We start from the raw sequence: 19,269 nt of genomic DNA on the forward strand, positions 1-19,269 counted from the left end.
TTCCTACTCTTGAGGAGTTTGATCTAAAAGGTAGAGGACAAATTCTACCTCTAATTATTGTTGTTGTTAGTAATTCTTAAGCCTATTAATACCTACATCTTTCTTAAATGAATCCCATAGCAAGTCTTGGGCTTTATGCAAATAAGCCTTTGACAGCTTTGCTGAGCTATTTCAAACTCCTAGAGCACTAGTCTTTTTATACCATGTTCTCAACTTCACGTATTCTGTTAAAGTCCCATATATTATCTAATTTAATAGACATAAAATATTATAAAATGTTAGCTACTTTTAAATAAATGTCAACGCCATGTGTTTTCATGCCTTGCTTTTCATTGGTAAAGACATTACATTTTATTTTCAAAACACATCTGTATCCTGTATATTTCTGAAGTACATATTGGACACATGCCTGGCCTGGGATCATTGTGGAAAACAGGCTCTAAGGTTGGTCCCATTTATCTTTGCCCCCTGGCATACTTGTTAATCCTTCCTGCTCTCAGTGTTATCTAGACTTATTGCTTGACTTCTAACAAATAAAATATGTCAGAGTTTTTAGAATGTCATACTGAAGTTAAGTCATAAAAAGGTGGTGGCTTCTGTCTTGGTGTTCTCTCAGCTTTGCCTTGCATTGTCCTGGAAAGCCATTTACTGTGTCATTAGGGAACCTTATAGAGATGCTTGCATGAAGAGAAACGAGGGCCTGCTAATAACTACATGAATGAGCAGGATCTCACTCTCAGCCAAGGCTTCAGAAAATAACACAGCCTTGGTTTACAGCTTGCCTGCAACCTCCTGAAAAACCTTGAGTCAGAAACATATAGCTAACCTGTATCTGGTTTCCTGTACCACAGAAACTGTGAGCTAAAAATATTGGTTGTTTTGACTTGCTGAGTTGGAATAATTTGTCCCACAACTGTAGGTAACATATATAGTGTTTTTCTTATTTGTATTTTTTCTCTTCACCTAAGTAATGTCCATAGTCTCACATATTAAGGTGGGGAACCTAGGAAAATAAACAATTATTCATTTAATCATTATTAAAAGATGCTGCAGAGGGAAATTGTATTTTTTTTCTTCACCAAATACACAATTTCAAGAATGAGTTCCACAAAAGAATAAAGGCAAAAGTGATACCTTTGTAGTGAAAGTAATTACCCATATTAATCATGGCAATAGATAATGTCCTAAATCATACGCACACCAACTTGAATTCTGGCCAGTTTATTGAATTGACTGTTTCTCCTTGGTTTGTCTGGGTTCTTTACCATTTTAAAATGTTACATGTTATTTTTGCTGCTATTGCTGTTGTTATTTTATTTTACAGAAATTCGCCAGGAGGTAGGCTTTATTTACATGACACCAAGAACTAAATTTGGGACAATTAAGAAATCTTAACAATTTTTTATTCATAGTTTTTAAAAACAATAATTGCTATGATACATTTCAGGATACAATTTCTTTCATGTCAATAATAAAAGAAAAGATTTAACTCATGTATTTTTTGAGGATCAAAAACATGTCATTTTTGAGGATTGAATGCACAGACAGTAGCTAGGTCAATCTCTTTTGGAAGCAACACTAACGCTTTGAAGTCATCAGGAAGATCATGCAATGCCAAAGCAAAAGAAATACTGTGATTTATGGTGATTCTGTGTTTCCAAATATGTTTTCATAAACATTTCTCTATCCTAAATTGCCCTTGACAAACAGATTTTTTTAAGTGTTAACACTGTTTCTTTAAAACAGTCCAGAAAGTTATCATGATAACAGCTTTCAAAAATGTCATGAAATTTTAAAATGTAGTGTCAGGTAGGAAGCTCAGGAAGTCAAAAGGTCAAGATTCTAAAAACTGCCAGGGACTATGGTGATACATGTTGTTATGTTGAGTGAAAATAATTTTTGGAGCTTTTTATTTTAGGTTAATTTAAAAACACTTACATACGTTATTATTATTTATTTCATGTGAACTGCAGCAAATTGAACTCTCTAATAGAAATCATGTTTCTAACCACAGAATTTTACAAAGAAAGCAGGTCTTAATTTAGGTGTAATCTGAAAGCTTCTAAGATCTGTTACATTCTTTTAAAAACCTTTTGGAAAAGTTTCAGCATCAGAGTAGTCCTTAAATCTTGGTAAAAACCATAATATTGTGACTTATCTCCTTATAGATCACTGCTGTATAATAGACTAATGTTTTCATGTATAAAACAAAATAAAACAAATTTGAGTATAAGAGAATCCCTTTCCTCAGTACATAGTAGACATTTTCTGATTGATAGTGAACTATGGTAGCTTGCATAAAGCGACCAACATCCTCAGTTCTGGGCAGAGTGGTAGGAATTGTTAAAAAGAAAGGAATTACATATTCATTACCAAAATATTTTCCTCTCTTACTAATCAAGTTTAGACTTGGAACTGTTTAGCAAACTCTGTGACAAATATTTTAAACCATAGAAGTGAAGAAATTATAAACTTCATATCAGTCCATTGTTAAAATATTCTATTACATGGTAAAAAATATTGTGGACTTACTTCTGGAAGGGGCCTGAGAAAGCGAATATTTCACAAGTGAATTCATTCCTTATTTGTTTGCATATTGTTTAGAGTAGTGTTTGTGTTAGTTTCCTAGTGCTTTCATAAGAAAGTACCACAAACTGGTCAATTTAAACAACAAAAGATTATTTTCTCTAAGTTCTGGAGGCTAAAAGTCTAAGATAAATGTGTTGACAAGGCTGGTTCCTTCTGGAAGTGATGGGGGAGAATCTCTTCCAGCCCCTCCCCCTGCTTCTGGTGATCACTGGCAATCTTTTGCGTTCCATGGCTTTTGCTGCATTGTCCCAGTTTTTGCCTCCATCTTTACATGTCATTCTCTGTGTGTGTGTCTGTGCCCAGATTTCCCATTTTTAAAGGACACCAGTCATTTTGGATTAAGAGCGCATCCTATTCCAGCATGACCTCTTCTTAACTAAGTACATTTGCCACGGCTCTATTTCCAAAGATGGGCACATTCTGGAGGACTTGGGATTATGACATCAACATACGAATTTTGGGGTTGTAGAATTCAATCCATAACAGTGTTATTGATGGGCAATGAGGTGGTGATACAGCTGCATGGGAGGACCCTTAGGGGCCAAATTATATTCATTTTATTTATTTTTTATCTTGAAGACTAAATATTTTTCTTCTTATTTTCTCTTCAAAGCTTCCAGTCTCTACTTTTTACTTTTGAATATTTCTCCTCCAGCTTCACTTAATTCTGATCTTAGTTTTGAAAAAAAAAGGAATAAACAAAAATTACCGTAAAAAAGCAAATTCTGCAAGTGCTCATGGAAATTTTTTCTGTTTTTCACTTTTCTGAATAGCAATTCATTTCTATAAACTTTTATTACATGGAGACTTTATGAAATTGCACTACCTTTTTCTTATTTTGGTCTAGGTAGAGTTTAGGGGATATAAAATACTGACCTTTTGGTACCTTTGAGAGAACGGAAGATGGTGGAAATGTAGAGAAAATACATATGTTAAGGAGTGAATATTTATGTCCACCCACATTCATATGTTGAACCCCTACACCCCAAGTGATATATCAAGAGATAGGGCATTAGGAAATAATTAGGTCTAGATGAGATCATGAGAGTCAAGTCTTAATGGTGGGCTCAGTACCCTAATAAGAGGAGAAAGAGACCCCAGGGCTTCCTTCTCTACCAGGTGAGGATACAGTGAGAAGTCAGCCATCTGGAAACCAGAAAGAGAGCTGTCACCAGAACTCAACCATGTTGATACCCTGATCTCAGATTTCCTAGCCTCCAGACCCGTAAGAAATAAATGTCGGTTGCTTAAGCCACCCATTATATGGTATTTTATTATAGCAGCCAAGCTAAGACAGATTGATCTTCAAATATAAACCTATCACATAGCATTTAATTGTATATCAGAGAATGTTGCTGGGAGATCTTATGTTCACCGTCCTTAAGGGTTACTTGTTGAGGGTATCTAATAGAACAGAAGAAGCTTAGTTTAGCTGAAGAGCCCTTGGTGACTTTAAATAATTATGTTGCAGATAATGACATCAGGGTACAGCAGAGTAAATATTTTGTTCGAAGAGACACCTGGGATGGTTGAAACTATGGTCATTGTTTCATGAAATCTTGTTCAGTGTACTATAGTAATGTCTCAGTTAATGTCTTGAAATAAGAGTATGATTACTTTGGTCATTTTTTAAAATTACAAAATAGACGAATTATATTTCCAGTTTCTGATGAAAGAAGCATAATGATGCTGCATTAGCAAATGGAAACCCAATTAACCAAATACATGTAACATCTGAATAATTACTTCTAATATTAAAATAATTATTACATAATTACAAGCTTCCAATGGACTAAACTGCATTTTATGGAGCCCATCAATTAGCGAATGTCATAACATCTTACTGCGTATAAATAAAACCCAGTACAACATTTTCATTTTATTTATAGACCACTATATGTTAGTATTTTATTTTAACTGCATCCGTCATAGTTTATAGAACTAGCTTTTGGTGTCAACAGATGAAATGTTTAATGAGTTATGATCAGAAAAAGGAATACAGATGTACTGTATGTCAAATTCTCTTTTCCTCATTAGTACAGCAGCTGTTTGGCTGACAGTGTGAATGATGTTTTAGTGTTGTTTCTAGATTGCTTTTATAATTTATGGAAGTTTTGGTTGGAACTTCCCAAATTCTTCTTTCATTTATTTTTCAAAGAAGCAAGATAAGATAACCTTAAGTATATTATCTATAATATTATTAAAACATGATTATATACACAATGACCAAATAACCAAATAGTATAAATTATATGTTATAACTGAACCCACAAAAAAATGAGAGACAAAAATTATATTTCAACATTTAAATATAATATGATTTGTAAAAGCATAAAAATCTATGTAACACTTTATGAAGAATATAAAGACCTATACATCTTACTATTTTAAGAAATATATATCTCAGGAATATTCCTGAATGGAAGACTTAAATTCTCCCTCAGGACACTCACATAATTAATTTAGTTCAAATAAAAATAAAATTTGAAAATATTAAAAGAATATAGAATATTTTTTCTTAAAATATTATTAAGCTACAATATAAAATATTAGTTACTGGGCAGGAATGGGCACACATATTAAGAAATGATAAACATGGTGGTGGTACAAATAAAATTGGCTGACATTTAGATAATTTGTTTTCTAACTAAAGAAAAATTGAAACAGTTTGGGAATGAAGGAAATGTAATGTATAAATTGATTAAACAAGTTGAGTGGGGTGGGTGAAATAAAGAATATGGACTGGGTATATAAATCCATTACAGAAAAACTAGTTTTAAAACCCCAAACAAAGAAACACTGTATATGCCATGATTATGCACCAAGCTTAAACACATGACTGGCAGAAATTTCATGTGAAACATTTTAATTGTCTAAATGCATAGCAAATCAGACTTCATTCTTAAAAATAATGATAGTAATTATTAAATATATTATTTCAGAGTGTTCATCTAACAACAGGCAAAGATAAGTAGTCATGGTAGTTTATTAGAATCCTAATGAAAAAACTCACAACACCCCTGTTATTTGCTCAACAGCCAAAGAATTTCTATGTGAATAAATACGTAAAAGTCACTCTTTTTGTAAGGTGTTATGATGGTGTTTTTAAAAAATTCTTTAACTTTATACATCTTACTCTTTTAATACTGAGATCACTTTGGCCATTAATAGTGTTATGAATTATAACATTTTAATTTTATTTACTATAGTTCATATTTGAAGTGTATAAATTTCTACATAATGATATTGAAACATTACCCCATCTTAATTCATCACAGGAAATGGTGAATTGATGTTGAACAAACATGATAAATTATTAAATTTTAATTTCAGATTCTGTCTTTGCTGCAATCAAATTTGTATCCTGATCCAAGATGTTTTGCTTCATTCAGGTGAGTCCCTACATTTTCACACAATTTAGTAATGCGCACAAATTTAAACAAAGCCCGAAGCTCACATTAACCTAAAAACACTAACTCTCACTGGAGAATTTCCTGTGTATTACAAAATGACATATATTGCATTACTTAATTTATTCTTCAATTCAAGCCATTTTAGTACTTTCTTTTTAAATGTTTTGTAGGCAAATTAAACTCTTAAGAAAAATGTATTGGCTTTTCTTTTGAAAGAAGTAACCTAGAACAATTTGAAGAAAATTAGGAAGGTGAAAAGAAATATAGAGAAAGACTATAGCATATAATACTATTATCAATTGTCTCTGCTTAGTTTTTAACTTTCTTTGACTGTAGAGATCAAGGTGTTTACTGATTGCTTAGTATTAAAGCACTCATATACTTTCATTTTATTTGTATTCGTATAGTAAAGATTTTTCCTTTATCCTTATACAGTTTAAAATGGCCTCCTACACATAATCCGGGATAGGTATCCATGTTACATATACACTTAATTTGCCAAGATTCCTCTAATTACTTTGCCATTGTGAAACCCATGAATTAAAACCTTTATTCTCTTTAAATTTTTTTTTACATTTATTTATTTCTGAGAGACAAAGAGAGAGAGCGCGCGCATGGGTGGGGGAGGGGCAGAGAGAGAGGGAGACGCAGAATCCAAAGTGGGCTCCAGGCTCCTAGCTGTTAGCACAGGGCCCAAAGCGGGACTCCAACTCACAAACCAGGAGATCATGACCTGAGCCAAATAGGACGCTTCACCGACTGAGCCACTCAGGCCCCCCAACCTTTATTCTCTTTAAAGTAAGAGGATGAAGGTTACTTCCAATCTCAGATATCTGGCTAGGCAGAGAAGGTCACATCCTTTCTTTTGTAAATGTAGTGTCTTGAATTAAAACAGACAAGCAGACAAAGAAAAAGAATGGTAGGAATTGCCTATCCTGATCCAGGTTGCCATGACTGTCCATATTGGTGTATATGTCCTCAGATGCCATCATTTTTATGTCTAGGCATTGTTTTGAAAGAGGAATTTAATTTATGGAATCTCTAGTATGCAGAATATTAAAATATATTCACAGTATATGTATATAATTACCCATTTAAATAAAAAAATAAATGGGTGATAAAGAAATGTAACAGGAGAAAAGTAAGATATTTTAGAGTCAGGGAAAAATGTAATAGTGAGGTAATAATAATTTTTATATTACTATATTAATTCATTCTGCTTATATCAGCAGCAGGTACAAAATCCAAAGTTTGCTTACTATAACACTGTAAATATACTAAATAACATTTACTTTTGAAGAGTCTCAGTTGTCCTTTTTTTGGATTGTCCTATTTTTAGATTTAATTCATTGTTATATATTAGAATATCCACCTTTATGGCCAAAATTATGGCAAAGAGCATGGGTAATAGCGGTAGTGGAAAATATTTAAATATTAGATGAAAGTACATCCCCTATTTTAAACCTATAGGATCCCAGGGAACCTGGCTGTCTCAGTTGATTAAGTGTCGACTTAGGCTCAAGTCAAGATCTCATGGTTTGTGAGTTTGAGCTCCACATGGGACTCTCTTCTGCCATCTTGGGATCCTCTGTCTTGCTCTCTCTGCCCCTTCCCTGCTTGTGTGCTCTCTCTTTCTCTCTCAAAAATAAAATAAACATTAAAAAAAAAGAAACTTTAGAGTATCCCAAGGAAGTATTTTGTATTGTAAATATTTTGAAAGTAACATACCATCGAAATACACTGCATTATAGATAAGCTAATTGTTTTTCTGGGTTAGAGAATTATTTCTGAGTATCCTCAACAACTCCCTTTTTCCTAAAAATATGTCTGAAAAATATGCTATGTTTTAAACATAAAATATCATTACCAGCTGATACTCCCTTATAGATTCTTATTTCTGCCTTCCATTAATTTCACTTTACTCTTTGTATATGTTTGTTCTTAGAATTATGAAACATCAGAAATATGAATTATTAATAGTTACTACTCAAGTTTTCCCAAGATAATTTATCATTGATGCTTTTGCTCCACTTGAAATCTTTCTAGAGTATTTACTAGCAACCAAATAGCAGCAGATACAATCATCTTCCTAAATAAATAAAGCAAAACAAAAAGTAAAATGATCTAAGAATCTGCTAGCAGCCACACACCAAATTTGGTCACTCTGTTGTTATTGCCATCTTCAATTCCTTCTTCAGTTATTACTTAACCATTTGCCATTTCTATAACCTATGTCCTATAACCATATTCAAAAGGCTAGATTTTGAATATGGTTCATAGATATATATAACTATGAATTATAGCAAAATTAAGGACTATAAGAACAGGAATTTTGACCAATAGTATATTATTATTATTAATTCAATCACTAACAAAAATAATGTCCCATAATACATGCATGTTTTAATAATTTTTTAAAGTTTATTTATTTATTTTGACACAGAGAGAGAGGAGAGAGAGACAGGGGAGGGGCAGAGAGAGAGGGAGAGAGAGAATCCCATGCAGGCTCTGCGCTGTCAGCACAGAGCCCTACGTGAAGCTTGATCTCATGAACTGTGAGAGCATGACCTGAGTCAAAACCAAGAATTGGATGCTTAACCAACTGAGCTACCCAGGTGCCCCAATAATTATTTTTCTTTTTTATGGATTAGTGACTAAATATATATATACATATATGTGTATATATATATACATGTGTATATATATACACACATGTATATATATACACACACACATATATATACACACACGTATATATATATATATATACACACATGTATATATATACACACACACATATATATACACACACGTATATATATATATATATATATATATATATATATATACGTGTGTGTGTGTGTGTGTATGTGGGCTCTGTCTCTCTCTCACAAAAATAAATAAACATTAAAAAATTAAAAAAATAGAGCTTACAATAGAGAAGAAAAGAACTATTAAAACCCAATGTAACTTTTTTTTTTTTACTTTTAAAGGAGAGGTAAACACATACATAGAAATAAGTCATATGCAGAGTTAGATAACTGAGAAAATAAAATAGGAGGTAATAATTTTATATAATTGTAATTGAAAAAGTTCTAAGTTACTGTGGATCATGAAATAACCTCCAGGGAATAATGCAAGTTTTTAAACAATGAGAGTTAGTTAGTATACATTTGAATGCTATCTCAAGGAATTTTCTTTTAAGTGACTAGATTTTAAGAGATTGTTTTACCCCAACCAAAGAAAGATTATATGCTTATAATTGCCTTGAAATCCAGTGAATCTGTATACAAAGTTTAGATTTGTTAATTTTCACTTTAGGAAATAAACTTTTTGTTATTGTGGATAACACATTTTCGTATGTGTATGTCCTTTTACACATAAACACACACATATAATAAACTGTTCATCAATGTTACTATTTATACATTTTCACATTTATTTCATATTTAAGTGACTTCTATCTAGGCTTAACATAATTTGTAATTCAATGCACGTCATTTTAAATAAATTGGTAAGCCTTCCACTGTTGGTCATAAGGAAGAATCATTCTTCAAACTTACTCTAAAATAATCAGCTTTTAGATAATTAAGACGTCATTTATGTATAGACACACACCCATAAGTACACATAGGTCTATAAGTCATGGTCCAAAGAAGGATTGGGGGTTTATGAACTGGAACAGCTTCTTTCAAGATAAATGTAGAAAACACGGATACTTTGGTGTTACCATGCTGGGCACACAGAGACAAAGCATCTAATTATTGAACTGGGAATCAGTGAAAATTAAATGCACCAAGTAGCTTCTGAATTGTGCCTGAGATTGTGTAAGGCTTTGTAATGTAATGTGTTATTTGTGAGGAAGATTAATTGCACTCTCGAATCGCATAGTAATTAGATGATATAATGAATTAATAATATTTTTCTGACAAAAACTCTGAAAGCACTTTGAGCTTCATAGGTTCTGTTGAATATCACCACACAGTGCTTAACAACGTGAATGGCTCTATGGCTGGTGCTATTGAATGAGCTTGCTTTTAGAAAAATATTGGATATTTTTATTGGGGCAAAAGTGAATATATTTTAAAGAAGCACCCTTATAGATGGTTTAAAATAACATCAGTGACCAAATGTCTGACCTTTGAATGCCACAAAATGTCATTCTAATCTTGAAGCATAGAACGAAAATAAAGTTTCACTTACCATGGTTTGAAAATGATGCATTTAGTTCTTTGCTTATATATTACCATCAACAGAACACCTATAAAAGTCTGTTTTGGTGTTAAACAAAAAGAACCACAATTGCTATTCTTTTAGTATAATGAATGTTAAATATTTTCATTGTATTGGGAGTTATCAAATATTGGATCCAAGGAGAGTATACTGTCATCACCATTGCCTCATAGAGGTATATATACGAAATAGATCACTCAATTTTTATATATGTATGGATCATATATTCTGCATTGAACAACATTTTATTTAGTGAGAATAAGAACAAAGAACTGGAAAACAAGGCTTCAGATGAACTTAAAGTGCAGATGATAAAGAGAATAAAGCAAGACAAAACATGCATTGCATTATGTTAGAGGATGTATGAGGATCTTAGACTGTCAGAGAGTAAATAATTATATACAGGGGGAATTCACTATAAAAGGAAATAGTTTGAAAATGCTGCAAATTGTTAGATATAAATAGGTAGAAACCAACAAGCGTCTTGGTTGTTGGAGACAAACAAGTACAAGTGTTTAGGGAAAAAATTCAGTGCAAGGCTATTTTAAGAAAAATGGTGCAGAGCATGATTTAATAAAAAAGGTGAAGGGAAAGCAAAGTGAACTTACTACTATACCGATAGTACCTACTGTATCCATAGTAAACCTTAGTACCATAGTAACCAGGTACCTTGGGGATTGTTCTTTACTATCACTAAAATCTTCATGCATCTTCCAAATCCACCCACCTAACATGTAACAGGTTTCCACTATCAGAATTAGGTTCATTACCGAGTTGTGAATCTGTAAACTCTTATCTTACAAGTTGCTCCAGGTTGTGTTTATATTTAAAATGGAATGGCTGTGATTATGAAGAGATTTGTATCATCTCACAAACCCATTGCTTTGTTTTCAGGATTTACATTTACTCTATGTCTTTTGTTTAGTCTTTGTTTACAAAAATTTCCACAGTGTAACAATTTATATATTCTTATGTACTCACCAATTGGGTATCTGTAAGGCCAGTGTTGTCTTTAGGATAATGTATCATTGTATCTCGCTCATGAATAATAACTTGAACAATTGTAGATAGAAATGGACCATAAGATGTTACAGTAGTAGATTGAGAAAAGGCACAGAGGTCTGAAAAAGCTACACTTTCCTGGGATTAGGGATTTTCTAAATTATCTATTGCTGTGTAATGAATTACTTCACTACTTAGCAACTTAAACAGGAAATGCTTATTATATTAAAGTTTTGTGGATCAGAAATCTGGTAATAGTTCAGTTGTGTGGTTCAGCCTCAGGTTCTCTGATGAGGTGGCATTTAAGATACTGGGTTTTCAGTCATGTCAGAGCTTAACTGGGGTTAAAGAATCTGCTTCCTGCTTCACTTCCATGATTGTTGGTAGGGCCGCTTACACGACATGGTAGCTTGCTTCCCTGAAAGCAGGTGATTGAAGAAAGGGAAAGAGAATCCAAGATGGAAGCTATGGTCTTTTTATAATACAATATTGGCAGTGACATACTGTAATTTCTGTCAAATACCATTAGTATTTGTGACCATTAGTCACAAAGACTAACTCTGGTACAGTGTCAGAGTGAAGTAAACAAAGATTTGAATAGCAACAGGTGGGAATCATTGGGACCCTTTGGAGACTGGTCACTATACAGTGCAGAGAATTCTACACAACCAAAGACAATACCCCTTTCCCCTCCCAAGGAAACATTTGGCAACATTTGGAGATAATTTTGGTTGTCAGAACTGGGACTGTTGTCTCTGGTATCTAATGAGGAGGGCCGGAGATGCTGATGGACATCCTATAATACACAGGACTGGCCCCCAAAACTAATTTCTATCCCCACATGTCAATAATTCTGAGGTTATAAAACACTGTTGAGCCAAACTAGAAAGTATACAGGAGGCTATTAATAAAAATGATTTGTGACATGCAAATTCTCCAAATATTATTTGCATATGATATTCCATGGAAACCAATGAAGTAGATACACAAATAAAACAAGAGAGGAAAAAATAATACTAAAAATAAAGAAATAAAATGATCAGAGAGAAAAAAAAGGTGTTTGTGTCAGGTCTTCTAACCTTCTGACAAATGAACTGAGAAAATACCTTTAAGAGTTGCATTAAGAACTGCTTTTATAGGGGTGCCTGGGTGGCGCAGTCGGTTAAGCGTCCGACTTCAGCCAGGTCACGATCTCGCGGTCCGTGAGTTCGAGCCCCGCGTCAGGCTCTGGGCTGATGGCTTGGAGCCTGGAGCCTGTTTCCGATTCTGTGTCTCCCTCTCTCTCTGCCCCTCCCCTGTTCATGCTCTGTCTCTCTGTCCCAAAAATAAATAAACGTTTAAAAAAAAAAAAAAGAACTGCTTTTATATAAACAAGAATATACCACTCACAAAGAAATGTATTTTCCCGCCATTTTGGTTTTCCTTTCCTCTTTTATCCAATAGTTAAGAATGTTCCCATCAAACCAGGAAGTGGTTTCTGTTTTTCTAATTTTATTAATACTATTTAGATTTATCACTGCCTAGCAGAGATTGCCATCTGCATGTTTCTAAATTATTTTAGAAATTATTTTATTATTTTATTTTAAATTTATTTAGAAAGTTTTCCTTTGTTGTCTAATACATGCTCAGTTTTATAATTTTATATTATATTAAAAGCATCTTTTGTGTGTTCTTATTCTCTTTAGGATTATTTAACATTTGTTTTAAAACATCCATCAATTTTCTCAACTATCTTCTCAAAGAATCAACTTAGGAGTTGTTATTTCATTCTGTTTAATTTTTGGTTTCTTGCTTCATTAATTTTTGTTTTTTATTGATTTTCTTTTTCTTTCATTAGTTGAATCTGTTATTGTTACTCTAAATTATTTAATTTATAAATTTTTCTCTGTATGTAATTAAACCAGATGTCAGTGTTTGGTTTATGTTCTTTAGACCAAATTGGTTACCATGTTCTTTAAGTCTTCTTCATTTTGAGTATTTTGTAATTTGTTTTTTTTCCAATTACTAAGAGGACACGGTCACTCTTTAATATTATTGTCCTTTTATATAAATTAGAATACTTTATTCATATATGTATTTTTGTTTACTTATTTATTTACATGCATTTTTGCGGTTCAGTTGTTATAAATTTATATTATTAAATTATCCTGATTCAATAAGTATTAATCATAATTTTTTATTAATGTTCTTTGCCTTAATGTTTATTCTTATCTTATGTTAACATAACTTTACCAAATTTCTCTTTGCCTAATTATATTTTCAGTTTGTTTTTTCACAATTTTTGTAATCATTATGACTTAGTTGTGTCTTTGAAAAAGATACATTTATGTAGGCGTGTGTGTATTTGTATGTATACATATATAGATATATATTTAATATGCATTCTTAGAAATATAGATATATGCATATTGTATATATGCAAATTATACATACTTATATATATTATATATATAATTCTTTTAGTTTATAAGTATATTCTATTTTTCATGTTAATTGATGTGTGTTTATTCACTCTCCTAATTTGAACATTCTATTTGTGTTTTCTATGGTATTCTTTTTCTAATTTTTCACTGTTTATTTGAATGATTTTTTTTCCTGTTTCTTTTTTCCATCTGTTGTTACAAGTGTGAAACACTATTAATGTTACTTAAGAGGATACTTTGCAAAAATTTCTGTGACTGTAGTTTAGAAAATATGTAATTAATCATTTGTCTGGATGGTTAAAGAACTCTGGTGTGCTCTATCTCAGATTATCTCTTCTTAGAATCATGTCTATATTAACATCCTATTATTTTTTTCACTGTTTTCATTTCATGTCAGTTTTATAACTACAAGGTTATAGTGAAAATATTTTAATTATTCAACATTTATTTAGATTAGCCACTCTCTCTTTGCTTACTTTTCCTTTCACATCTCAGAAATCTCTGTGATAATTTTTTTCTTAAAATGTGAACTATAGAATTTCCCGTTAGATATTGTATTTTGAATGGGATATATTATTTCTTTGAAAAACTGCTTACTTGCTCTTATCATTCAAAGTTACTTTTGTTGATTGTATAATTAGAGGTTGACAGTAATTTTCTATCAAAAATTTTGTGATATTTAGTAATTTTTTTGTCTTCCATTGTTGTTAAGAAATCACTTAAATTTGGGATATTCAATTTAGTTAATTTAATTAGATATATCTAATTAGATAAATGGTTAGGCACTCCTAGCTGCCATGATTTTTTCTTTCTTTTATGTTCTCTATATTTTTGTCTCCTTTTGTAACTTGCTGGTTTTCTAGTACAAACTCAAGTGAGAGAAGTCCTGAAATTAAATATTTTCAGGATAGATGTTGATGTGTCATGCAAAGTGCAAAGGATGAGACAGATTTCCTTTGCCAGAGTTTGGGTGTGCTTTTTTTATGTAGGTTACACTGTATCTATATCTCTGTCTCTATCTTATGTATGTCTGTATGTCATGTCTCTATCTATCTATCTATCTATCTATCTATCTATCTATCTATCTACCATTTGTATATTTAGGTTATAGACCTATGTGGATTCAAGCTTTAGAGAGGGAGAGATGGAGATATCAGGAATTTACCCTTAAGGTAAAGGGTTTCACTGTGTACCTAATATCCTTTATTTCATTTTTACACAAATATAAACCCAGATTTCTATTTGTGATGGCAAAGTACCTAAGTAAAAGAGTACATATTTCGTCATTCTGTGATATAGTTATTTAAAAAAAATGTTCATTTGGTGCTATGATAAGATTTGGGGAATAGCCCTTTCACACTTGGCATACATTTTCTTTCTATTTGGAATACAATTGAAATGCCAGGATTTCAACTAGTCATATTTAGACCTTCTGGAAGGGTACTAAGTATTAAAATACTGATAAACACTAAAGATTGCTTTTGCCTAAGGCTCAGAAGACTACTTATACTGTTATATAATAACTGGTTGATGTCATTTTTTTTTTTCCACCAGAACTTTCCAGATGTTGCTCCCTGTTTTTCTAGTTGGAATTTTTTCTAAAAAGATACGAATGGCAATTTTTATTTTTGTCACCTTCCAAGTAATATGTCTCTTTTTAGGGGGGTTTGTAGTAATTTTATTATTTTATGTTTTGATATACTTTTCTTTGTATTTATTCTCCTTGGGTTTTGTTGAGCTTTGTGGAAATGTTAATTTATAATTTTATGAAATTGAGAAGTATGGATTCTTTAATTTTCCACCAATTTTCTCTTCTGCTGGGTACTCGTGTTATTCTATTGTAATTATACGTTTTAGACAACTTGATGTTTTTCCTCACATAACTGAAACTATTTATTTTCTTAGCTAATTTTTTCCCTCTATTGTCAGTTTTTTTGTCCTGTCTTAAATTTCACAAACTTTTTCTTCTTTAGTATCTGATTTCCCTTCAGCCTGTCTGGTAAATATATCATTTCAGATATTATATTTTTCAGCTCTAGAAGCTCAAATTGATTTTTTATAATATCTGTTCTCAATATTTTCATGCTTTCATTTTTATTGATTAATATATATTCATAATAGTCCTCTTAGAGTGCTTGTCTGTTGATTCTATAATATTTGCCATTCCACTGCCTATTTTATTAATTAAATTTCTCTTGATTTTCAGTCATATAGACTTCTTCACATGTCCAGTGTTTGTGTCAATTGTAGGACCATGTGATTTACATTGTTGAATGTTATATATAATATATATTTTCTAAATATATGTGTGTGTATATATGTATATATACATACATATACACATATATATGTATATAAATTTAAATCATATGTGTGGATTTATTTTTTGTTCTTTTGTGGGGGATTTTGTTGTTGTTGTTTATCACATACTTAATTAACTTACAAATAAGCTGGACTCTTCAAAGTTCTTTAGGGCTGATCTGCAGTTACCTTTGCTCTAAGGCTGCGTTAGTCCTATTTTAAGGGTGTAACTTCTCTGGGATTTCTACAAAATTGTCTCTTGTGTTTAAAAATATCTCTTTTCTCTAGGTGATTTGCTCTAGCGTTATGTGAGCATTGAATATTCTTCCACCTATAGCTTTCCTGTGGTTTTACATTCCCTGGTAGATTTTCTTTGACTGGGTTTATGGATTCTTGCCCTTTTCTTAGTATTTATCCTAAGGCAAAAGGAGCCTTTATGCATGTTTTGAAAATTTGGTCTCTGAGTTTCTTCCTTTTCTTTGGTACTCTGTCGTTAAAGTTTCAGCCTCCTCCACTTTCCTAAACTCTGATATACGTGTCCTTAAGTTGGTGAAATTACTGTGATGTTCTTGTGTTTGCCATCCCATAGAAGGTACTGTGTTCGGTAAAGAGTCTCCTCATGCAGAATGCTCTGATGATATCAGAACTTATTTGATTCTCTTCTGTTAGAGATCACAGTCCAGTGACGCCCCTTATCCAGTGTCTGAAACAATTGCTCGTCCCATGTTTTAGGTGTCTATGGAGGTCGGATATGTCTGGTACCATTTACTCTTTATGGCTAAAACCATGCGATGGTTTTGCAAGTTCTATGTTACGTTTTTGCTTTTTTTTTTTTTTTTTTAAGTTTTAACTCTCAGTTCTCAATTTATGGCCATTCTCTAGTAATATGCTGAAAAATAGGGGCATGTGGGTGGCTCAGTCGGTTAAGCATCTGACTTCGGCTCAGGTCATGATCTCACCATTTGTGAGTTGGAGCCCCACATCGGGCTCTGTGCTGACAGCTCGGAGCCTGGAGCCTGCTTTGGATTCTGTGTCTCCCTCTCTCTCTGTCCCACCCCCCACTCCCCTCCCCCGACACACACACACACACACACACACACACACATACTGTCTGTCTGTCTCTCTCTCAGAAATAAATAAACATTAATTTTTTTAATATGCTGAAAAATTGACCCATTTTTGAGGTTTATTAGTATTTGGCTGTTGTACAGCTGTGTGATAGGTCAGGAACAAGTATTGTTCTTTTAATGTTAGTTGTTTTTGCATTTATAAATATAAGTCCTGCTTATTCCTTTTGTTTGATGATTGTTTTTTGAATCATCTGGCATGACAGAAATTATATAGCACTATATATGACTTTGAAGATCATACATCTGGTCGTTGTGGCACAAACACTAAAGAAAATATTCTCATTAAAGTTTAGAAGGTACTTCCAAACCATAATCCTAGACATAGGATCTAGACTGAAAACCTGCTCCATCATCTATTTGCATCTGCCTTACATAAGCAAGTAGCATTGTCCTTTTAGTTTTGTTACAAATTGCCTAATGATGCCAATTTCTCTAGAATTCATCTTATATCTAGTGTTAAAGATCAACATATTGGAAAGAACCAAATGTTAAGAACCGTCATTAAAAAGATCAAACCTCAGGGGCACCTGGGTGACTCAGTCAGTTAAGCGTTCGACTTTGGATCCGGTATTGATCTTGCGGTCTGTGAGTTTGAGTCCGTGTTGGGCTCTGTGCTGACAGCCCAGTACCTGGAGCCTGCTTAGGATTCTGTGTCTCCAGTTCTCTCTGCCCCTCCCCTGCTTGCGCTCTGTCACTCTCTCCCTCAAAAATAAATAAACATTAAAAGAAAAATAAATAAAAAGTCACCCCCCAAATCAGCAAAGATAAAAATTGCCCAGGGGCGCCTGGGTGGCTCCGTCAGTTGAGCGTTGCTCATGATCTCGCGGTCCGTGAGTTCAAGCCCCGCGTCGGGCTCTGTGCTGACAGCTCAGATCCTGGAGCCTGTTTCGGATTCTGTGTCTCCCTCTCTCTCTGTCCCTCCCCGCTCATGCTGTGTCTGTCTCTCTCTGTCAAAAATAAATAAACATTAAAAAAAAAAAAAAACTGTCGGTAAAATAGAGAACAGAAGTGTAAAGGAACACAAAAGCCTGTAGCAGTCCATGGCTCCAGCATAGAAGATTTCCTGCTCCAATGGTTTGGGTTACAGATTAACTTCTATTTTAGAATAAAGATATATAAAATTACAACTTTATGTTCCATATGTATTATTTATAAAACATTTTATGGGAAATGATTCACAAGCCTTTTTTTGTCCTTATGAATATATTCATTATATTTTACCAACTTTGTCCAAATTTCCAAACAATTTAATAGATTCTTTCCATCTTATTTTTGTAGGTTATCATAATCTTACACAAGTAGTTTATTTTTCATCATGCAGTCTATGCTTATACCATGCTTCCAACTTTCTGTTTTAGAATCTTTTATTTTGGAACAGGTGAACACTTTTTCTTTTAGGACAAAATTATACTCTCTTTTGTTTCTTTCTTTTTTTTTTTTTTTTTTTTTCAACGTTTATTTATTTTTGGGACAGAGAGAGTCAGAGCATGAACGGGGGAGGGGCAGAGAGCGAGGGAGACACAGAATCGGAAACAGGCTCCAGGCTCCCAGCCATCAGCCCAGAGCCCGACGCGGGGCTGGAACTCCCGGACCGCCAGATCATGACCTCGCTGAAGTCAGATGCTTAACCGACTGCGCCACCCAGGCGCCCCTCTTTTGTTCCTTTACAAACAAAATCACACTGGTGACCCTTGCATACATCTGCTTCTGCCTTTTACGTTCCTTCAGAATGAGCACACATATTTACATAATGCAAATACACTTACCCATCTTTTTACCTATTAATTTATGGTTATTTTATAATGTATTAAATACAAACAGGGATATTGTAATTATTTTTGTCTGGAATTGAAAATTATTTCTCAGTTAATTCAATGTAGTATTAGTTTGAGGACTTTAAGGATGTTGAGATAACAATTCAAATTAACATTGATTTTTACTTTATAACATTTAAAGAGATTTATAAGATTAGACATTTGAAAAAATCCATTGTGATAATTATATTTAGTTGGACATAGTTTTATATATATTTGTAGTATTAAACAATATATGTGAAAAGTGTTAATTTACTAGAGATCTAGAAAGTTTAAACATGAGAAAAAAACTTTAAGCATAGACAAAAAATATTATTGAGCTATAATTAGGGAGAAAGAGAGTTGTTTGCAAACAAATATTATT

General features: G+C 32.7%; 1 long non-coding RNA gene across 1 annotated transcript in view; it reads left to right on the forward strand.

The window, feature by feature from the left end:
* Positions 1-19,269, forward strand: part of LOC147572495 (uncharacterized) — a 631,584-nt gene that overhangs the window by 181,704 nt on the left and 430,611 nt on the right. Inside the window, exon 2 of the long non-coding RNA XR_015245880.1 lies at positions 5,923-5,981. This is a non-coding gene — a long non-coding RNA (uncharacterized LOC147572495). The remainder of the gene's footprint in view (positions 1-5,922; positions 5,982-19,269) is intronic.

Source organism: Puma concolor, chromosome E4, assembly GCF_028749965.1.
Source record: "Puma concolor isolate L17-30 chromosome E4, mPumCon1.1.hap2, whole genome shotgun sequence".
NCBI lineage: Eukaryota > Metazoa > Chordata > Mammalia > Carnivora > Felidae > Puma > Puma concolor.